Here is a 21,773-nt window from a genome sequence, read left to right as displayed (position 1 = left end):
CTACCATGAGGTATCCTGGTGAGGTTTTCAAATAGAATCTTTTCATTAATTTTCCATGGGGGAAAACCTATTTTCTGATTAACAACCCTTGAATTCACTGGGGACTTACATCTGTCTTTTTGATACACCAGTTGAATCATACACTGAGATGGTAACATTTTTTTCTTTTACCTTCTGCATTATAATCTGCATAGAAAAAATTATGTGTAAATTTAAAAAAAAGCTAAATCATCTGTTGTTTTAAAAATTACAGTAAGAAGACTTGAGCATGAATTTTATGTGGTACTATGGTTTGTCTGCCTGTACACTCGATCTAAATAATTATAGCTGTAATGATAGAACAGTTAAACAAGGCTGGGTATGCTTTTTGTGACGGAAGCTCTGTTGCTGAGGCTTTGATAGCTGTAGCATTTCAAATAGCATCATACTTGGTATATAGCTTGTTAGACTTAATGCACTTTTTAAAAGATAATTTTAAAAGTGCCTTCACATTAGGAAGCTTGTTTTAATGGAATTATTTTGTACTTAATGGCAGCTCTATTCAGAAAAGTGACTAAGCAAAAATGGCACCCTCTTAGGCTTGGTCAAAACACAAGTGGCACTGGTTTAATTAAAAGTGTAATATTGCATTATGTGTTTTAAACCAGCGCAACTTTGTAAGGGGATACTACCCCAGTTTAAACATGGCTCACATAGGTTTAGTTTGTTTAAATAATAATGTAATTAACAGGGGCATGCTAAACCAATATAAGCCACGTTTGATCTGGTGTAGCGTTCACACACACAGTTGCACTGGTTTAACAAAATTAGTGCAATATTACACTTTTAGTTAAACCAGTGCAACTTGTTTGTAGAAGAGACCTTACCGATTTGGTCTCGGAGGGTCTGGCTACCCTGCTGCTAGGAGTGGTTAGGCAGACTGGAGCTAACACACTAAAAATAGTAGTGTGGCCATTGCACTTCAACAGGCTGTCAAGCCCAGGGGATCAGGTGGGCTTGAGGTCTTGAGCATCCATACTGCTGTTCAGGTCTGTCTACAGAGGCTAAGGGCATGGCTACACTTGCAGGTGTAGAGTGCTTTGAGTTAAACCAGCCTTCGTAGAGCACAGTAGGGAAAGTGCTGCAATCTGTCCACACTGACACCTACAAGCGCACTGGCATGGCCACATTAGCAGCTCTTGCAACGGCCACAGAGAGCTGTGCATTGTGGTAGCTATCCCAGCATGCAAGTGGCTGCAATGTGCTTTTCAAATGGGTGGTGGTGGAGTGTGACAGGGAGTGTGTTGTGTGTATGTGGGGGAAGAGAGAGTGGGTTTTTGGGGGGGGTGAGAGCATGTCAGCATGCTGTCTTGTAAGTTCAGACAGCAGCAGACCCCCTCTCCTCCCAGTCTCTCTCTCTCACACACAGCATTCAATAGGAATGGTTGCTTTGTCTCGGAGCAGATAAGCAGCCGGCTGTCAGAAACAGAGCTTTCAAAGGGCATATCCTCATTCCTGCAGCAATTCCAAAACAATGAGAAGAGTGGCCACTTGACTTAAGGGGATTATGGGATGTTTCCAGAGGCTGATCAGAGCACAGTAATGCAACACCTTGTTCACATTGACGCCTGGGTGTTTCAGCCAAGGTGCAACAAGCGTTAATCTTCTCGCTGAGGTGGAATACCAGGAGCACTGTAGCCTGTAGCCCTAAGACGCTCGCTCCCAGCTGCAGTGCAGATGTACCTGGAGCTGCTCTCCACAGCTTTGCATCTTGTGTAGTTGCTTGCCCCTGTTCTAAGTGGGTGTTAAATGCTACCATTCTGATTTAATAATATGTTTTAGACTCATGTAGGTCAGGTGTAAGCCTACACATATTGCAAGGCCATGGAGAATTGGACCCCGTTATGTGTATTCCCAGCAACATCAGTGCTTTAATCATTAAAGTAAGTTGGGTGACCCTACTTTTTGTGCTGAATTGTTTCACCTGCTAACAGACCCACTCATCTAAAGTGCTGAGGGCTGCTGGGGAGGGACTGAGCACTCTGTTTCCATTGAAAACAGAAGTGTTTGGCATATTGCAGCCTCAGCCCTTACCTTCCAACTGTAGGGCCAAATTTGGCCTTCATTTGCACTTGTGCAACCCCTTTGAAGATAATTAATCTGCACATGTGTAAGAAGGGGCAGAATTTAACCAGCAGAATCTTTATTATTGTTGATGATTTGTGAGCTAGAAAGAACTCAGTGTAACTAAATCTAGGTGGAGTTTGTAGGGCTGGCTGTTAGAAAACTCATCTTTTAACTTGTACTACAAATTTGCTTTGGAAATTTGAGGTAATAAATGTGAAATCTCATGCCATTTTTAGTCACCTTTCAGGGTAGAAACACATTTTAATACAGATTAAGGTTCCAATTAAAACAATAAGTACAATGGTCTCTTGTTGGAACTGTGTTATAAAGAACTGCATTATAAAGTTGCCATAGCTAGGTGCTGATGTTTTGTAATTGGCTTACTAACTGTATTACCAATGTGTCCTAATGCTATGCCCTCCTTTGCCTGTAAAAGGGAAAACAGACTCCTACAAATAGAGTACTTGTTTCCCAAATACAGAATTATTAAAAAGTTGAGTACATACTCAGTTAAGACCTGATCCTCCCTACTCAGGAGCCTAGCCCCCATAAGGACTGGAGGATCAATCTATAAAGTAGCTGAAATGAAATGCCTATGCTGCAGTACAGGCAGGCAAAACAATGCACTGGCATGGAGATTCATTGTGCTCATATAGGGCTTCCTTCTGCATGCCTTTCTTAATGGGAATTCTACGCAAAGGGCATACAGGATTGAGTGTATAGCTTGGAACATAAAATAGGAAGTACACCGCACAATGCCTTGTTCAGGAGCATGGGAAGTGGATGAATTACGACGGTGCTCTCTGAAAATGTAAGACTCACTAGAATGTTATATAAGGTGTTTTTAAATAAAAGCAAGTAAGTATTTTAATCTTAAAATCCTTGAAATGAGCACATTACACATGTCTTTTTTGTACACATAAATTTGTTTTGCTCTTGAACTGGCAAATGAGACTTGTTTTGGTCCAAAGCCAGATAATATATAAGGCAATTTCATGCCTAGTGAATTATAGAAGAGAATGTTTGGTACGTAAAGCTTGTGTCTACAGCCTGCTGGCTCCCCTCCCATTTCTCTTAATCCCTTTGGGAATCTTAGTTTGAACCATCTTCCAGAGCCTGAACAATTTCTAAAAGCTGGGAGATTGCTCCAGCGGAATGAAAGGAATTTCAAATATGATCCCTTTCCTCCCGGATGGAATTTCTTTTTGCTAATTCCAGATGGTGGCAAAATATGCTTTGATCTTAGCATAATGGTCATCCTTGTCAAAAAAACACTTTCTGAACTTGGGCTCAAAGGACACTAAAGAAAATTACTTTAAAAATATTTTTCTGGGCCTTTGTATAAACTTTTAGAAAGAAGAAATTATGGTCTGTTTCCTTACTAAAATGCATCTTCCTTCTTCACTTTTACATGCTGACAAATTAGGGTAATGCACAGGGGTGAGGCTACTGGCCTTACATTTTTTTAACAGAAAAAAAAAAAGTCAGTTTGTGAAGGGAGAAGGAGGAACAAGGAATTAAACTTTCTTACTAGTTGTGCTTAAGATGTATGTATTGTAGGCTAGTTTTGGTTAAATTGGGGGCTACTGTACCAGTTTTGGGCCTGATCCTACAACCTCGACTTACACAAGTAAACCCAGTGACTTCAGGGGAACTAATTAGATAAGGGCTACTTGCACAAGTAAGGATTGACACATGGGGTCTTTTCACAGATGTCCCTTAAGACATCAAAGGACTTTTAAAAAATGCACTAACATTTCTTCTGTGATACATTTAAAATAATCATGCAGATAAGGATGTATGAATGTATGCCAGGAGCATCATATGCAGTGGGGAGAGTTGTCTCCCCACACCAGAGTTTGGTTTGCCCCTCCCAACTTTTTGTAAGTCCGGTCCATTATGTCTTTCACTTTTGTCCCCTCCCCAACTTTGCAGGATATAATATAATCGCCTATAATGTTCTGTATGCTGACGCAATTTTGCTCCTTCCCCTGAAATTTTTTCTGAAATGATACCCCAGTGTATGCAAAGGTGATTCCAGACATACATTTGTAAAATGCTTTGGAACCCTTCGATGAATATACACCATATAAATGTACATCATAGACATCATTTTTCAGATACTTTCGTGTACAATTTTATACAGAGAGCAATTCCTAAATTTATCCTCAATGTCACTATAGTATTTAAAAAGAGCAAACTTTGGTGTACATAATGTAGTTACATGCCATAATGCTTGATCACTTTGCTTAATTTGTTAAGGAACAGAGATCCAAATTTTGCTTTCTATATTGGTATGAATAGTCCCATTGAAATCAATAGGGCTACTAGCCTACTTGTATGAGTAAAGGGAGCAGGATTGGCTCCATATTTTTCAAAGGAGCCATGAATTGTATGAAAATACTTAATATATAAACATGTTAAAATATTTATGTAGTTTTTTCTCTTTTCCTTCCCCCATGTAGGATGGTAGAGTGTGAAAATTTTGCCTTAGTTATTGATGTGCTGTACAAAGCTTAACAGTTCAATTTTATTACAGCTTGAGCCTTTTACCATGGCAACACAAATCCCATGTTGCAAAAATGTGGCCCACTCCTGCTTGCTTTGTAATCCATGAAAGTTCTGCTATTTATTTCAATGGGATCAAAATCAGGTCCGTGGTTTCTGACAAAATGGGACAAAATTAAATATAAAAGCAAGTAGAGCAATGTTGCTCATATATAAAATCCATGCAAACTAAAACCAGAGGGAAATCATTCCAGATGTACAAATCAATCAGGATAAAATTGCCAACACCTACCATACAAGAAGGAGAATCAGTGTTTTAACATAAAGTGGGCTACTAAAATGCAGTAACAACCTTAGGGCATTTCTACACTGCATCCGGGAGTGAGTCTTTTAGGCATGAAACCAGCATTGTTGTAACAAAAACTCTTTGTTTAGACTAGTGATAGGATTTTTGGGCACTGTTTGGGGTACTGATAGAATTATTCTGCAGTGTTTAAATTGGTCATCTTTGCTTCTTGGATTCTTGGTTTTTTTTAAGCTGCTGAAGTTAGAACCAGACAAAATGTATAATACATTTTTTTCCTTTTATGAGTCACTTGAGCAATAGTGACTAAGCAATAGCACGAAGAGGGGCTTCATGCTAATGAACTACAGTATGCCTGGGTTTAAAATGTGGTGAAATATATTTGAATTTTTTTGTTAACAGTTTCCCAGTCTGGCTCAGTAGATACTGATTATGTTTTGACCTATCATTACAGAGTTCTCAATCACGTGTCACATGGAACTAACATCAAGTTAGAAACCTGATAAGGTAAGACATTATTTACCAGGGTTTTAGCCCACGAAAGCTTATGCCCAAATAAATTTGTTAGTCTCTAAAGTGCCACAAGCACTCCTGGTTCTTTTTACCAGAGTAAATAACCTCATTCTTTGGTATTAGTAAAGTGTAATATAACAGGGAATCCTGACAAGATGACCTGAAAGAAAAAAAGCAATATTTATTGTGGTAGCATAAGAAGACCTCATCTTGGATCTGTTCATTTATGTATAGCAAGATGTTGGTTCAGTATTTATGTTCAGTACAGACTACAAGCTAGATGGGATACCATCACACTCTCCTTGTGATGCAAATGGCAGGCATCGATACAAAGCTTTGCATCTGTTGATTCATTTCTGACTGGTGATAGTTTTCCCATGCTACTCTGTAATGAGCTTATCTTCCAGTGTGATTGCATGTAGGCAAGGGAAGGGTAGAGAAGGGAACAGGCAGGATTATAAAGAAAGCAAAATAGGTGATTAAAAATGCATCATAAGGGATGCCTGTTTTCACACTCTTCGCATGGGTACTTTTATACTCTTCGCATGGGTACTTTTAGCAAATGCCCTAACTTAGCTTCACATGCCAGTGTCCCTGGATGTGCAAGCAGAAATGAGCAGCACTCCACAAATCTGAGAACCGTTACCATGTAGATTAAAATGTGTATTTGCTTCTGTTCAATCTGACGGTTTTGTTTTTATCATAATGAGGTAGATGTTATGTATAGAACATACTGCTAGGAAGACAGGATAATTAATACAGGGCCCTGCATATACTGAGTACTCAAAGAAGAGCATTAGTAATAGTGGCAACTGTTCACAAGCCATATAATGCCTTGTTCGTCTTTTGTTTAAAATGTAGAGCAGTGGCACTTTAAAAACAAAAAATGCAGTGTTTCTTGTCCTTTTCTATTACTTCGGAGACGTGAATAATCATCTTGGTAAATACAACGAGGAATCCTTGTGGCACCTTAGAGAGTAACAGATTTATTTGGGTTATACCTCTCTACTGTATTCTCCACTCCGTGCATCTGATGAAGTGGGTTTTAGCCCACGAAAGCTTATGCCCAAATAAATTTGTTAGTCTCTAAGGTGCCGCAAGGACTCCTTGTTGTTTTTGCTGATACAGACTAACGTGGCTACCACTCTGAAACCCATCTTGGTAAGTGTCTCCCATTAAAAGAAAATTAATATGAGTGTAGAACAGTTTATAGTTTTCTCATTGCTTATCACTGAAGGATTGTTTTGGGACATAGTTTGTCATATCAGAATGTGCTAAATATCAGTCAAATTCTTCAAAACCCCTTTGTATTATATATGGAAGAACATCTACCAGTTAAAACACATAATTGGTAGTTGAGACATGGCCTGTATTTCTGACTCTGCAACAGACTACCTATGTGATCTTGGGTGATTCGCTTATCTCTGTCCTTCATCTCCTCCATTAATAAAATGGGGATAATACCTACCTCAGAAGTGTGAGAAGACTAAATTTTTAATGTCTGTAAAAGTGCCTTGAGATCCTAGATTAGAAGCTCTCTGGGTTTGGGACCACGTCTTTATATGTTTTCATAGTGTTTAGAACGAGGAGTCCCCAGTCCTGCATTGGGTTCTCTGGATATTACTCCAATGTATTAAATAATCCTTGTGTGAAACGGGTATAGCAATATCGGTATTTTTAAAAAGACATAGATGGGTTTAAAAAATTGTGGGGGAAGCTCCAGAGGAAGTACACAGCAGGAAACTTTCAAAAATGTAAAAATAGGAACTTTCAGATAGAGTTGGTATTTGTCAGCTGTGCTAACAGCTCTGAGCCTTGTATCATCTTGATGAGCCTTTCTTGAGCAGAAGCAGGTTCTTGACTGCTATTCTGGTATTGATGGTTTAGCAAGCTTCCCCCTGCCCCTCTCTTTAAAAGCTGAGTCTTTTGTCAGATTAGCAGTTACAGTCTGAGCTATTTTTCTTCCTTTCAGCTCTTCCTGGAAACTACAGTGGGACCTGAAAAAGCAATATCCCAATGTGTAGTGTTCTTATTACACTAGCTGTTTACACACTTCATCCACTGGTGGAATGCAGCCATCTCTGGGGTTGAATGCTGCTTAAAGCACAACAATTTACTACAGGACAATTTAGGACATGAAGTAGTAAAACAACAGAGACAAGTTAGGCAGGACACTTATTCTTCCAAGGAGTGCAGTGAGATCTCTAACCATGAGTGCTGTATGACACCTCTGAAAGAGTACTGTCCCATGTTGGGATGTATTGACTGAAATGGAAGAGTGACATCTATTGAATACCCTCCATACCATTTCCTACAGGCTTTTCCTTCTAAGCACTGAGGGAGGCTGACACCTGAAGAAGAGCTCTGTGTAAGCTTGAAAGCTTGTCTATTTCACCAACAGAAGTTGGTCTAATTAAAAGATATTTCCTCACTCACTTTGTCTCTCTAATATCCTGGGACCAACATGGCTATACAACTGCATACAACTATTTAGATTGTGCAATCTGATGAGATCGTGGTCCAAGATGCAGTGGCTTCAGGGCGTACGTGCATTAGCAGAACATCAGGACAAATGTGCTTTTAGTTTATTGATTTTCTGTTTCCCAATTAGAAAATAGCTTATTTAATAGCAAGAAATTTTAAAATGTTTTACCGTATATATTCTAACAAACAAGGCTCTTACCAAGTCAAATCTGGGGTTGACTTTGATGTAATTCTGTGGGTTTTTAAATTTTTAGCTCCTATCCTTTATTGCTTTCTGAAAATACTCATTATGAATGGATGGCTGATCTTAAGACAGTCTCTGTATGTTTTCCAGTTGCATCAAGCAATCCATACCCTAAAGGAATATTTAAGCTAAGTAGGGAGTAGTATAACAGCTATTCGGTAATAATACACAACTCTAAGTCCTCTGCAGCATTAGTGGCTGCAAGGATTCTGTTAGCAAGTTTTTGTGAACAGTTCAATAGATGCAATAGTTCAGCAAGAGATTAAAAAGGGGTTGTCTTCATGTCTCCTCATGATGACCCACCTGTCTGGAGCATTGAATTATCTTTATTGCTTTTATTGAATTATCTAGTTCTAGTGTGTGCCCCTGAAAGCTTTGGTGCCCTTAAGTACTGTGGCTTCAAGGTATTTAGATTAGGATGGTGTCTGCCATTCATAGCTAGAAACAGTTGGAGAGCTTCTATAATGGAAGGCAGAAATGGTATTTGAATTATGATTCACTGAGTAGGCTACAACTTTGTAGCTGTTAGCTCCAAGCAATCCTGTTTGGCATGGGCATGTTCAGAGGCCTTCATTTCCCTGGTGTCATTGCTGTATCTCACCTATGTTTTTTCCATGTCTTCAATCTGCCGCCCTCCCCCCCATGTATCATTCTGATTTTGGATTTTTGTTTTGTTTTTCTTTTTTCTTTTTGATTCTTTCTCCCATTCCTCTCCGCTCTTTTCTCACCTCCAGTTTCCTCCTCTGTTTTTCTCCCTCTCCATTTCCTCCCATTTTTCTTGTTCCCTTTTCTAGTTCACTCCCATGGCTTCAGTCTTTTTCTGTTCTCCTCTGTTCCCAGTGTTTAATTCTCTAGTAATGTTTTCCACATAGTGTCATTTCTCCTATAAACATGAGGTCTGAGGTTTGTCCAGCCTGAACTGATGGATAGCTCAGTGGAAGTGTTCTGGTGAATTTTAGATTATTTTCTTCGAGGCCACTATACCACGTCTTACCTGGTTTTAAGGCTCCTTATAGCCTATTAATTGCAGAATTGCTCTCAGTCAGCTGTAAAGAGCCTGCTCCTCTCCTGCTTTCAGTGATAATGAACTTGATCTGCATACTGCTGCCATCTGATATCAGTCTTGTGGGCCACTTCTTAAATATTATCATGTGGAAAGGGGAGGCACCAGATTTCTCCAAGGATTGCTTCCAGATTGCTGAATGAGGCAGAGAGAAGCAACTTTTTGGCATCTTTGCCAGTCGCTACTCTAAGTGCTGAGGCAAGTCTTACAGTGTCTCTGGTTAATGTTCCATAACCATGTGGTCTTTCATGCACAGCTCTGACCTATAAGTGTTGGTGTATATGAAAATGCAAATACAACTGGAAAGAGTAGCCAAAACCTTGAATAAGGTTTATTTCCTCTCAGCTTCATTTCTAAGATTCTTCTGAAATTACTTCAGAAAATCTATACCGTTTAATAAAGAATTAGATCCTGTCTGTAGAATTTTTAAATCAACTCGTAGATTTTAATAGAGATTTTATCCCTGTTATAGAATTTCATAGTTTTGTTTAAACATTCTATAGAAAGGCTCTTATTCTCTATTTTTAGAATCACAGAAATGTAGGGCTGGAAGGGACCTTGAGAGGTCATCTAGTTCAGCCCTCTGCTCTGAGGCAGGACCAACCATACCTAGACCATCCCAGAGAGGTGTTTGCTTAACCTGTTCTTAAAAACCTCCAATGACAGGAATTCCCCAGCCTCCATTGGAGGCCTACTCCTAGAGCTTAATTGTCCTTACCGTTAGAAAGTTTTTCCTAATATCTAACCTAAATCTCCCCTGTTGCAGATTTAGTTCTAAAGGATTTTTCCAAAAGGGTTTTTTCTCTCTCCCCCTTTTTTTTAAAGTTATTCTAGTGGGAAATGGGGATGTGATAGCATTCCCAGCATGGAAGAAATGTAAAAACTGAAGCTAAAGCCTGGGTAGGGGCTTCTCTGTCTTTCTTATTCTTTATCTATTTACATGTAAAAGGCTGGGTTATTGACACTTTATCATATTTATTGTAGGTTCCTGGATCTTGTTGTCATAGTTACAGCCTGGTAGTCAGAAAGAGTTGAGCTGGTTTCAAAGTTATGCTAATTGACAGTTTCTCAGGGAAAATAATCCCCAAATTTCAGGCGCTAAACAATCATTCTTGCCCTAGAACTTGGGCAACTGTTTTGTGTAGCTATTCCTTATTGACCAGACTGCATATACAAACTGACTTTTTTGGTGAGATCAAGTTATGTTTACATGACTTGATTGCCAAAAACTTTCCATCAGTTCTGTCCTCCCTCCCCAGAACTCTGAGAAAGCTATATTCATTCGGTGCTGGCATAAATTTTCAAGAGAAGTCACTGTGATAAAATATTTCCATAGAACTGAATTTTGCGAAGTGAGCCCACTCTGAAATCACCTTGCAGCAGCAGCTACTGTCCTGTGCAGCTGGGGCCAGCTCCTTGTTTCGGGTGTTGTGATCTGGCAAATGTAATCACAGCGCCACTCAGGTTTGGCCTGACCGCCCTTCCATAATGATGACTACACTGTCATGTTAACGAAGGGGCAGCCAGGCCAAATTTGAATGAGTGCCACTGTGACCCATTGTGCCATGTCACAATGCCTAGTTTCAAACAGGTATAAACTGCACTTGAGCAAGCCATGCTGCCTAAGTGTAAACCATGTCTACACTACAGACTTGAACTGATGCAACTACTTCAGTAGCAAAATCCCAGTGCAGACAAGGACTTATTGACCTAGCTGGGGTGGACATATAAAATTAATAGTGCTAGTGTGCAGTAATGCTGACAGAAGTCCTACTTCCATCACCTAATAGGCAGGGGACAGGGAGGAACAGCTCTTAAATCTACTCCCTGGTAATGTCCACTTAGTGCTATATATTCAGAATGTCTTAAATTGAGTGCTCTGAATAACAGGTCTATTTTAATATCTAGTGGTTATCCAATTAAAAGATAAAACCCCAGGCACGTCCAAGTTGTCAAAGTTAACAAAAGAACTTTCAGCACTATCTAAAATTTGATTTGTCTCTATTTTTTAATGAAGAGGTGGTAAAAGCAAAATTATTAATGAGATCACTCTAAATTGCTCTGATGTAGAAACTCTGATTTGGGAGCACTTATGCACATTCTTTGAGCTAGTGATGACTGTGAACACTGAATAGCAGTGAAGAGACTGTCTTTCAAGGCTTTATGGGCAAAAAGGCTGTGTATCAGTTGTGTCAGCTGTATGGAATTAGTAAACTCAATTGAAAAGCCCCACTAAGACTTATGAAGTGGTTTTGGTTGGTCATGTTTTAGCCTAGGCTCTGCAAGAGGCTAAAACGTTGCCAACTAACATGGCTTCATATATGTTAGCTTGTATCTTAGCAAAGCTTTTCAACTGTGTTAAGATAACTTAATTGAGCTGACAGGATTGAAACACACCATTTTGGCCATTAGGACACGTCCAAGAGAGCACCTTTGCTTGGCCTTACACTCCCATACCTTTCTGCAGCGTTCTTGGCTGGCAAGCTCTGAACTAGCTTTGGAATCCACTTGAGAGGAAGCACATTGCCTATGCTTTGAGAATGTTAAATTTTATACTGCTAGCTGTCACAGCTTTGATTTAAAACTACTTCTGCTTATGAATTGTTTAGGCAATGTCTGGTGGCTGAAATACAGGATGAAGTGCCAAGAGGTCAGATTCTATTCCTGGTTCTGCCACTGACTTGCTGTATGACCTTGCACAATTCATTTAATCTCTCTGTGGCTCTGGTTTTCCTCATAAATTAAAAAAAAAAAGGGGGGGTTGGTGGTGGTGAATTTTTTCTGTAACTATCTCATAAAAAGAAATGTGTATTAATGTTTGTAGAGTTCTTAAGATTCTCAGATGTAGGCGTCTATAGAAATGATAAATATATAATTTTATTATTTCTTATTGTAACTTGTTTCATTAGTATAAAGTATTAAGCTTCTTGAAGTTACCGAATTCAGTCTGAAGCTAGTGTATTCTGCCAGCCTACCAGCAAAATATATTCTCCTATCCTAATCTGTGGCTTTACTTTTTCCTGTTGCTTGGCTGCTATTGTGCACACCCTGAGAAAAGACTGTATTTCAAAGGGGGAGGTAGTGACCTTGTATATTCAGTAGCTTGTGCATCAGTTTAAATTTGTAAATTGCTTTAAAACTTAATGATAAAAATATATAAATGTAAGATTATCGCTATCAAGATTCTTACCATAAATGTGGTTTAAACTGTAATCTCATTTGGTTTTGTTTGTGACACAGTTTTCCCTACTTTCTCCAGTGTAGTCTTCAAGTGATAGGTGGGGATAGTGCAGTATGGTTGGGGAGATGTCTGGACGCATCCCTGCTGCAAAGAGATTGCGTAGAGTGAAATAGAAAGTTAAATTGACTGTGAGGCAGTATTAAAAGTTGCTTCACAAAGTGTAAAAACTTTCCCTTAACTAGCCTGACTAATAATGTTAACTTTATAGATAATAGGACAATTAGTTGGCTTTCTCTCTCATAAAATCTGTACATTTGAAAAGACATTGCTTATATTCAGCCACTGAAATATCTGGAAAAAATGTAATGTTTATGACCAAAGTGTAAACTTAAAATTAACATCTCAGGATTGCTTTATATTATTATGCTTATTTTATTTCCAGCCAACTAAAATTCCCACTCCATTCCCAATGGATACATTCGTTCCAGATTTCCCAGTTTTAGCTCAGGCTTTGCCTACATTTTCCTATGTACATTGGTAGTTGTTCTCTTTCAATATTTGCATAAAAACAAACTGCAGAGGCCTTGAGGGGACCATTCTAGAAGTCTCATGTTCCCAGGTGAGGGGTTCTGTAGCCTTATATTGCTGGGATATTAAAATTGCAGTTAAACTGTAATTTTCTGAGAACCCTACCTATAAATATCAATAATATTCTGTCTTAATTAATTTCGCTAGCAAGCCCTTCCTCTTTCCTGCTTCTTTCTGAATGACTCATTATCTCAGTTAGTGACATAGGAATGTGATGTCAGTGAAAGTTTATATCTTTTTTTAATTTGCTAAGGTTGAATGACTGGATTTTATACTAGTCTGAAATTTCGTTAGTCTGTAGTTCAGCAGGGAATAGAATCAAACCCACATTTAAACTGTAAGGCTGTTAGAGATGAGTTTGGATCTGGAATTTTGATTCAGACCTCTCTCTAGTTATGCACTGTATAAGAACTTAATGGGTTCACTCCTGTTAATATATTGAACTGCTGGCATTTTCACTCCTCATTTAGCCAGTCTGATTCCTGTATGGCTTCAGTGAGAATTACTTGTATCTGGGGCGGGAAGGGCAAGAATAAGATCCAGAGCGACATTAGACAGTACTGCCCAGGCTAGATCCTACAAGCAGCTGAACACTCCTGCAAGGTGGTGATTGCTCTCAGTACCCAGGGACTGCATGGTGCTAAGTAGCTTGCAGATTTGAGTCCCTGTGACCCGATGGCTACTCTGGCATGAGTGATATTTGCCAATGTAAAAGATTTAAAATAAAACCTGTAGCTTTAAAAAAAAAATACAGTCTCCTGTCACAAAGATTATAGTTCAGTAAAATAAAGTTGAGTAAAATACATGTTAGCTGTTTTCAGTTTGAGCATTAAATCAGTCTTGTTAACATGGCAACATTTAATTTAAGGAACCTATCATTTTGTACCAGTGGTGGAATCTATCAAGTAATTTTTTCCCCCTTGAATACCCCTAATTTTCTTCAACACTTGATGGATTATTTTTCAATGCAAAGAGAATGCTTTTTCTTTAAATAAAAACTTGTGGAAATGAAGTTGTTTTTAAAGAATGAGGGAATGTACTTCTAACTGCTTTTTAAACGGTGCATAAGAGCTCTGGCCATATTATCTAGATTGACAGAATTCTGCCTATAGTGACCTGCTTTAAAAATTGGCTTGTGTGCTTGGCTGATGATTTCCAAACCTTGTTATGAGGTCACACTGTCAGTTGGCACAGAAGGTCTATTGTGGTACTTAAGTTATGGCCTAAGTATTTATTATATTGTGTGACTTGGATGCATGACTGTACGATCATCCAGTAAGATACAGGGTTATTCATGAGACCCAGTTGCATAGTGCCTGTGCTGTTACCAAAGCCAGTGTTATGGGCCTTGCGTTATGTGCTATGATTTTACCTCCAAAACAGTTTATTCAAATCTTAAAATATTGTCAGTACATCTAGATGGAGAGTCTTTGTTTGGCCTTAAATTGACACCAAAGTTCAATTTTTCATGCGCATGGTAAATCTGAAATCTGAGATGAGATTGAGGGATTGAGACTGTCCTATACCCAGAATGAAACTGCTGGTGGGCATTTAAAAGAAAATCTGAATATCTGACACAAATTACCCCACATCTTGTTAACAGAGCCGAACCTTGATAATTCACACTAATAAGTAGGGCTCATTGAGGGTTAGTAAGTGAACTGACACTGTGAAATAATCAAGGAATTTGCATCACAAAATGTACTTCAATCTCTTTATTTTGACTAACATGGTTTAGTTTTAATTATTTATGATTCTTCTGGTATATTAGGATATTCCATAAATGTAATGAAGTCTTAGTAACACGAGACTTCTCTACAGCTGTGCTATTACATTTTTGCTGGGAAGTGGGGTGAGGCTGCCAGATTATTTGTGAGAATTATTGGGTTTTATATATTAAATGAGAACTACTGAGGTGCTACTGTAGTGTGGTCTATCTTTATTTTGTGTTAGTTCTATAGCCTAATCAATTCTTCTCTTGATTTGAATGAAATCACCATTAACATTAATGGGAGTTAAAGTATGTGTACACGTCAAAGGAAAAGTGAGAACTGAAGGGACAGGAAGACTGGATTCCTCGAGAACAGCAATAGTCAGAGATAAAGGATTAATTCTGCCTTTTGTTGCATGAGGTTCTGCCCTTCTGGGAATTGCATATGCACATCCAGAGGTAGATTGTTTCCTAAATGTGACGTTTCACTCCATATTCTTTATGAAAATATGCTTATGATGTGAATATGACATAACTGAGATATACTTTATGCAAGATAGCACATGTGAGGTATCATTGGAAAGGTTATGATTTACTGAATGTGATTATCCAATTTGTACGCCTATATCATTGCTGTACCTGAAGTTAGGAATATTAATTATGTATCTGTATTTCAAATGTGTTACTTTGGGTGTCACCCCCAACCAGCAGGGCTAATGGGCCATTAGCCAGGAAGGGCTAATGGGCCATTAGCACAGACAATGGACTGTGAAAGAGCTTAGTCTTTTTGCGGACTCTGGAGACAGCCTATGAACAGTGGCTGCCACCGCCCTGCAGAGACATGCGTCCAAGTCACCTGGTACTGGATACCCCACCTCCCCTTTTGGAATGCCAGTGGTTTTCCACTAGAACACAAAGGGTTCCCGCCTTACACAAGAGCTATATAAGGCAGGGGAGTGACATCATCATGGTTCTCCTCTGCCTCCCCACCCTAAGAATGAGGAGTACTTGTGGCACCTTAGAGACTAACAAACAAGAAGTGGAAGATTGGACAAATGACCAGGGAAGAGTATAAAAATATTGCTTGGGCATGCAGGAGTGAAATCAGGAAGGCCAAATGACACCTGGAGTTGCAGCTAGCAAGAGATGTTAAGAGTAACAAGAAGGGTTTCTTCAGGTATGTTAGCAACAAGAAGAAAGTCAAGGAAAGTGTGGGCCCCTTACTGAATGAGGGAGGCAACCTAGTGACAGAGGATGTGGAAAATGCTAATGTACTCAATGCTTTTTTTGCCTCTGTTTTCACGAACAAGGTCAGCTCCCAGACTGCTGCACTGGGCAGCACAGCATGGGGAGGAGGTGACCAGCTCTTCGTGAAGAAAGAAGTGGTTCAGGACTATTTAGAAAAGCTGGATGAGCACAAGTCCATAGGGCCGGATGCTCTGCATCTGAGAGTGCTAAAGGAGTTGGCGGATGTGATTGCAGAGCCATTGGCCATTATCTTTGAAAACTCATGGTGATTGGGGGAGGTCCCGGACAACTGGAAAAAGGCTAATGTAGTGCCCATCTTTAAAAAAGGGAAGAAGGAGGATCCTGGGAACTACAGGCCAGTCAGCCTCACCTCAGTCCCTGGAAAAATCATGGAGCAGGTCCTCAAGGAATCAATTCTGAAGCACTTAGACGAGAGGAAAGTGATCAGGAACAGTCAGCATGGATTCACCAAGGGCAAATCATGCCTGACTAATCTAATTGCCTTCTATGACAAGATAACTGGCTCTGTGGATGAGGGGAAAGCAGTGGACGTGTTGTTCCTTGACTTGAGCAAAGCTTTTGACATGGTCTCCCACAGTATTCTTGCTGGCAAGTTAAAGAAGAATGGGCTGGATGAATGGACTATAAGGTGGATAGAAAGCTGGCTAGATTGTCAGGCTCAATGGGTAGTCATCAGTGGCTCCATGTCTAGTTGGCAGGCGGAATCAAGCGGAGTGCTCCAATGGTCAGTCCTGGGGCCGGTTTTGTTCAATATCTTCATAAATGATCTGGAGGATGGTGTGGATTGCACCCTCAGCAAGTTTGCAGATGACACTACACTGGGAGGAGAGGTAGATACGCTGGAGGGTAGGGATAGGATACAGAGGGACCTAGACAAATTGGAGGATTGGGCCAAAAGAAATCTGATGAGGTTCAACAAGGACAAGTGCAGAGTCCTGCACTTAGGACGGAAGAATCCCATGCACCACTACAGACTAATGACCGAATGGCTCGGCAGCAGTTCTGCGGAAAAGGACCTAGGGGTTACAGTAGACGAGAAGCTGGATATGAGTCAACAGTGTGCCCTTGTTGCCAAGAAGGCCAATGGCATTTTGGGCTGTATAAGTAGGGGCATTGCCAGCAGATCGAGGGACGTGATCGTTCCCGTCTGTTTGACATTGGTGAGGCCTCATCTTGAGTACTGTGTCCAGTTTTGGGCCCCACACTACAAGAAGGATGTGGAAAAATTGGAGAGAGTCCAGCGGAGGGCAACAAAAATGATTAGGGGACTGGAACACATGACTTATGAGGAGAGGCTGAGGGAACTGGGATTGTTTAGTCTGTGGAAGAGAAGAATGAGGCGGGATTTGATAGCTGCTTTCAACTACCTGAAAGGGGGTTCCAAACAGGATGGATCTAGACTGTTCTCAGTGGTAGCAGATGACTGAACGAGGAGTAATGGTCTCAAGTTGCAGTGGGGGAGGTTTAGGTTGGATATTAGGAAAAACTTTTTCACTAGGAGGGTGGTGAAACACTGGAATGCGTTACCTAGGGAGGTGGTGGAATCTCCTTCCTTAGAAGTTTTTAAGGTCAGGCTTGACAAAGCCCTGGCTGGGATGATTTAGTTGGGGATTGGTCGTACTTTGAGCAGGGGGTTGGACTAGATGACCTCCTGAGGTCCCTTCAAACCCTGATATTCTATGATTCTATGAAATTTATTTGAGCACAAGCTTTCATGGGCTAAAGCCCACTTCATCAGATGCATGCAGTGGAAAATACGGTAGGAAAATATAGATAGATAGATAGATAGATATACAAAGAACATGAAAAAATGGAGGTTGCCATACCAACTTGAACGAGAGTAATCGATTAAGGTGGGCTATTATCAGCAGGAGAAAAAAAACTTTTGCAGTGGTAATCAGGATGGCCCATTTCAAACAGTTGACAAGAAGGTGTGAGTAACAATAGGGGGAAAATTAGCATGGGGAAATAGTTTTTAGTTTGTGTAATGACTCATCCACTCCCAGTCTTTATTCGAGCCTAATTTAATGTTGTCCAGTTAGCAAATTTATTCCAGTTCTGCAGTTTCTCGTTGGAGTCTGTTTTTGAAGTTTTTTTGTTGAGTAATTGCTACTTTTAGGTTGGTAATTGAGTGTCCAGGGAGGTTGAAGTGTTCTCTGACTGGTTTTTGAATGTTATAATTCTTGATGTCTGATTTGTGTCCATTTATTCTTTTGCATAGAGACTGTCCGGTTTGGCCAATGCACATGGCAGAGGGGCATTGCTGGCACATGATGGCATATATCACATTGGTAGATGTACAGGTGAACAAGCCTCTGATAGGACCTAATCACATCAGCCACACTATATGGTGTCCCTTGAATAGATATGTGGACACAGTTGGCAACGGGCTTTGTTGCAAGGATAGGTTCTCGGGTTAGTGTTTTTGTTGAGTGGTTGCTGGTGAGTATTTGCTTCAGGTTGGGGGGCTATCTGTAAGCGAGAACTGGCCTGTCTCCCAAGATCTGTGAGATTGAGGGATCATCCTTCAGGATAGCTTGTAGATCCTTGATGATGCGCTGGAGAAGTTTTAGTTGGGGGCTGAAGGTGACGGCTAGTGGCATTCTGTTACTTTCTTTGTTGGGCCTGTCCTGTAGTAGGTGACTTCTGGGTACTCTTCTGGCTCTGTCAATCTGTTTCTTCACTTCAGCAGCTGGGTATTGTAGTTGTAAGAACGCTTGATAGAGATCTTGTAGGTGTTTGTCTCTGTCTGAGGGGTTGGAGCAAATGCGGATGTATCATAGAGCTTGGCTGTAGACAATGGATCGTGTGGTGTGGTCTGGATGAAAGCTGGAGGGATGTAGGTAAGTATAGTGGTCAATAGGTTTCCAGTATAGGATGGTGTTTATGTGACCATCGCTTAATAGCACTGTTGTGTCCAGGAAGTGGCTCTCTTGTGTGGACTGGTCCAGGCTGAGGTTGATGGTGGGATGGAAATTGTTGAAATCATGGTGGAATTCCTCAAGGGCTTCTTTTCCATGGGTCCAGATGATGAAGATGTCATCAGTGTAGCGCAAGTAGAGTGGAGGTGTTAGGGGATGAGAGCTGAGGAAGCGTTGTTCTAAGTGAGCCATAAAAATGTTGGCATACTGTGGGGCCATGCGGGTACCCATAGTAGTGCCGCTGACTTGAAGGTATGCATTGTCCCCAAATGTGAAATAGTTGTAGGTGAGGACAAAGTCACAAAGTTCAGCCACCAGGTTTGACGGGACATTACCGGGGATACTGTTCCTGACAGCTTGTAGTCCATCTTTGTGTGGAATGTTGACCTGGAAGCAAGAACTGAACTGAGGGGAGAAGGGTTGAACCCAAGCTGGAAGGGCTTTTAGCTTGTGAGTAATAATACCTAAGGTCTCAAGAGGGAGACCAGTGCAGCTGCCTTTCAAGACTTTCTGTAATCTGCCTGCAACTATATCTAGGGTGAGAAATACTATTTGTAACAAATTTCTTTAGTGAAACTAGCTTAGTTTGCATGTTTGGTTTCATTTGCTTAGTAATCTGCTTTGTTCTGTCTGTTATCTCTTATATTCACTTAAAATCCACCTTTGGTAGTTAATAAACTTATTTCTTGTTTATAATAAAACCCGGTTTATACAATCTTTAACTGGGGCGCGGGCAAGAAATGTACACATCTCTCTTCACATTGAGGAAGAGGGTGGATTCTTATGAGCTTGCGCTGTGCAGATTTTTCTATACAGCACAAGACAGTATTATTTTGGGTTTATCTCCCAAAAAGGGGTGTACACGTGAGTGCTGGGGGAGTCCTTTCACACAGAGCTGACTTCAGTCTGTGTTTGAAGTGGGGTGTGGCCCTACCTTTGTGTGTGTGTGTGTGTGTGTGTGTGCGCGTGTGCGCTGCAGGAGGCCGGATAGCTTAATTCAGCAAAGCAGAGAGAGGGAACCCAGGCTGAAATCCCAGTACATCATGTGGCATCCAAGAAGGGGGGTCCAACCCATCACACTAAAAGTTCCTTTTTATTGATTGCATCAAGATGAGAGTAACTTAGCTTTAAGCACATGACTCCCCCAAACTTCGTAATGATTCTTGGCCCAATTCTGCCCTCAGTTATACCGGAACAGTTCCTTTTGAGAACTGTGCCTGTGTAATGGAGGACTGAGGTGGGCAGTAGCTCAAGGGAGTGCTGCCTTTAAGGTAATTTTAGGCAGGGGACTGCAAATAGCTTTCTAATTGAGTAACTAGAATTCAGTAAAATAAGGAGTGAAGGCTACAGAAGAACTATGAGGGTGCACACCATGTTGAAAATTGGATGTGGTGCCTTCTATTGGAATAAAGTCAACACTTTAGTCATTAAAAAACAAAACAACAACTTCCCCTTACACCTATATGTATCACCTGTATCTTGGGCTGAGCTCATGGAGTCAAGGCAGTGTCATACACACACAGTGATGTAGAGGCAATGACAAGGAGACTTACAAATGTAGATGTGGAAGGTAACGACAGATCAGTTAAGTGGGCCAAATTCATCACTGACGTAAGCAGGAGGTAGAATTCATCACAGGTGTAAGACATGAATTTAATAGGTTTAAATCAAGGACAAATTTGCCTCAGTGGTGGTAAATAAGCGGCCTCAGTTAAGGACAGATACAATGGGCAATGGTTGAAGGATGGGGGTTTGGTAGCTGGAGGCATACCAATATGAAGAAAATTAGATTGAAGCCAAAAGCTTACTTGATTAAGGCAGGCAGAGAGGGTGAAGTAGAGGTAGTCATTAAAGGTTTTAAGAGATGTGCAGTTAAATATCAAAAGTGAACTTAATGTTTTGAATTTCATTTGCTACTAATTTAGCACATAATGTTCCACATGTGACTGAACAGCTACTCATTTTTAAAGTCATTGTAAGGGGAGCTGGTAGCAACCCCCATATTTAAGGTTGCCTGATGTTTTCCATTAAAATTTTTGTGGCATTTTAAAAAGAAATGCTAATACCTCTGTTGTTTTCAGCAGGTTTTTGAAATGCAGCAGGAAGCATGCTCTGGGGCTAGAGATATACCTTGAAATTCTGCTCAGGTTTTGCTAGTTATAAACTACAGTTATGAGCTGGGTAAAACCTTATTATGGGATCAAGATAGGTGTGGACTCACCCTTTAGTTAACATAACTGTAAGCATAACCCCCATCTAAGACAAAAGGAATGTGAACAGTGGTGTGCAGGGTGTGAATACAGGGGTGCATTCAGTCATAGTGTAGAAGGCAGAACAAAGAGAAACTGACAACAGATGAGAGAGGGATAGGCAAGGAATAGCTGAAAGCATGGTGGCTGAACCTGGAAGAAACCTGGGGAGAGATTTTAGGGTCAGGGATACAGGCTGAAAAGAATGCTTTCAGGGTTGTGAACAAAAGATGATGTTTCCTGCTGATGATTCTTTCTATGTTCAGACACTGGACTTTGTACATTCTTTGTAAATAAACAACATTGTATCAAAGAAAATACCAGTGTCCATCAATTTCTGCTTCCAACTGGAACATTCCCAGGGCTCTGAACTTTGACTAATCACTCATGTCGAAAGAGGAACGTTAATCATAATTTCCTCCATCTCTGTAGGGTTGCCAAGCCTCCCGGTTTCTCTGAGAGTCTCCCAGAATCAGGCCCTATCTCCCGGAGGCTGCTGAAGCTAAACTGGGAGATTTTAGGTGCTAAAAGTCTGGTGGCACAGAGGGGCTAAGGCAGGCTCCCTGCCTGCCATGGTCCCACGCCACTCCCGGAAGTGGCCGGCAAAACCCTGCAGCCCCAGGGGTGGGGTG

The 21,773-nt window shown here is 40.5% G+C and overlaps 1 protein-coding gene across 16 annotated transcripts in view; it reads left to right on the top strand.

Annotated features, from left to right (window-relative positions):
- The window catches only part of ARVCF (ARVCF delta catenin family member), a 446,960-nt gene that overhangs the window by 75,628 nt on the left and 349,559 nt on the right, over positions 1 to 21,773 (top strand). For 11 of the 16 annotated variants that reach the window (XM_048822053.2, XM_048822054.2, XM_048822055.2 and 8 more), the window contains one exon: positions 5,373 to 5,425. The exons of the other annotated variants lie outside the window; for them this stretch is intronic. The gene's annotated coding sequence lies outside the window, so the exon portion shown is untranslated. The remainder of the gene's footprint in view (positions 1 to 5,372; positions 5,426 to 21,773) is intronic. 16 annotated transcript variants of the gene reach the window in all.

This window comes from Caretta caretta, chromosome 15 (assembly GCF_965140235.1).
Source record: "Caretta caretta isolate rCarCar2 chromosome 15, rCarCar1.hap1, whole genome shotgun sequence".
In the NCBI taxonomy this organism is placed as follows: domain Eukaryota; kingdom Metazoa; phylum Chordata; order Testudines; family Cheloniidae; genus Caretta; species Caretta caretta.
Note: the sequence above shows the minus strand (reverse complement) of the source record. Positions and strands in the feature narration are given on the sequence as shown.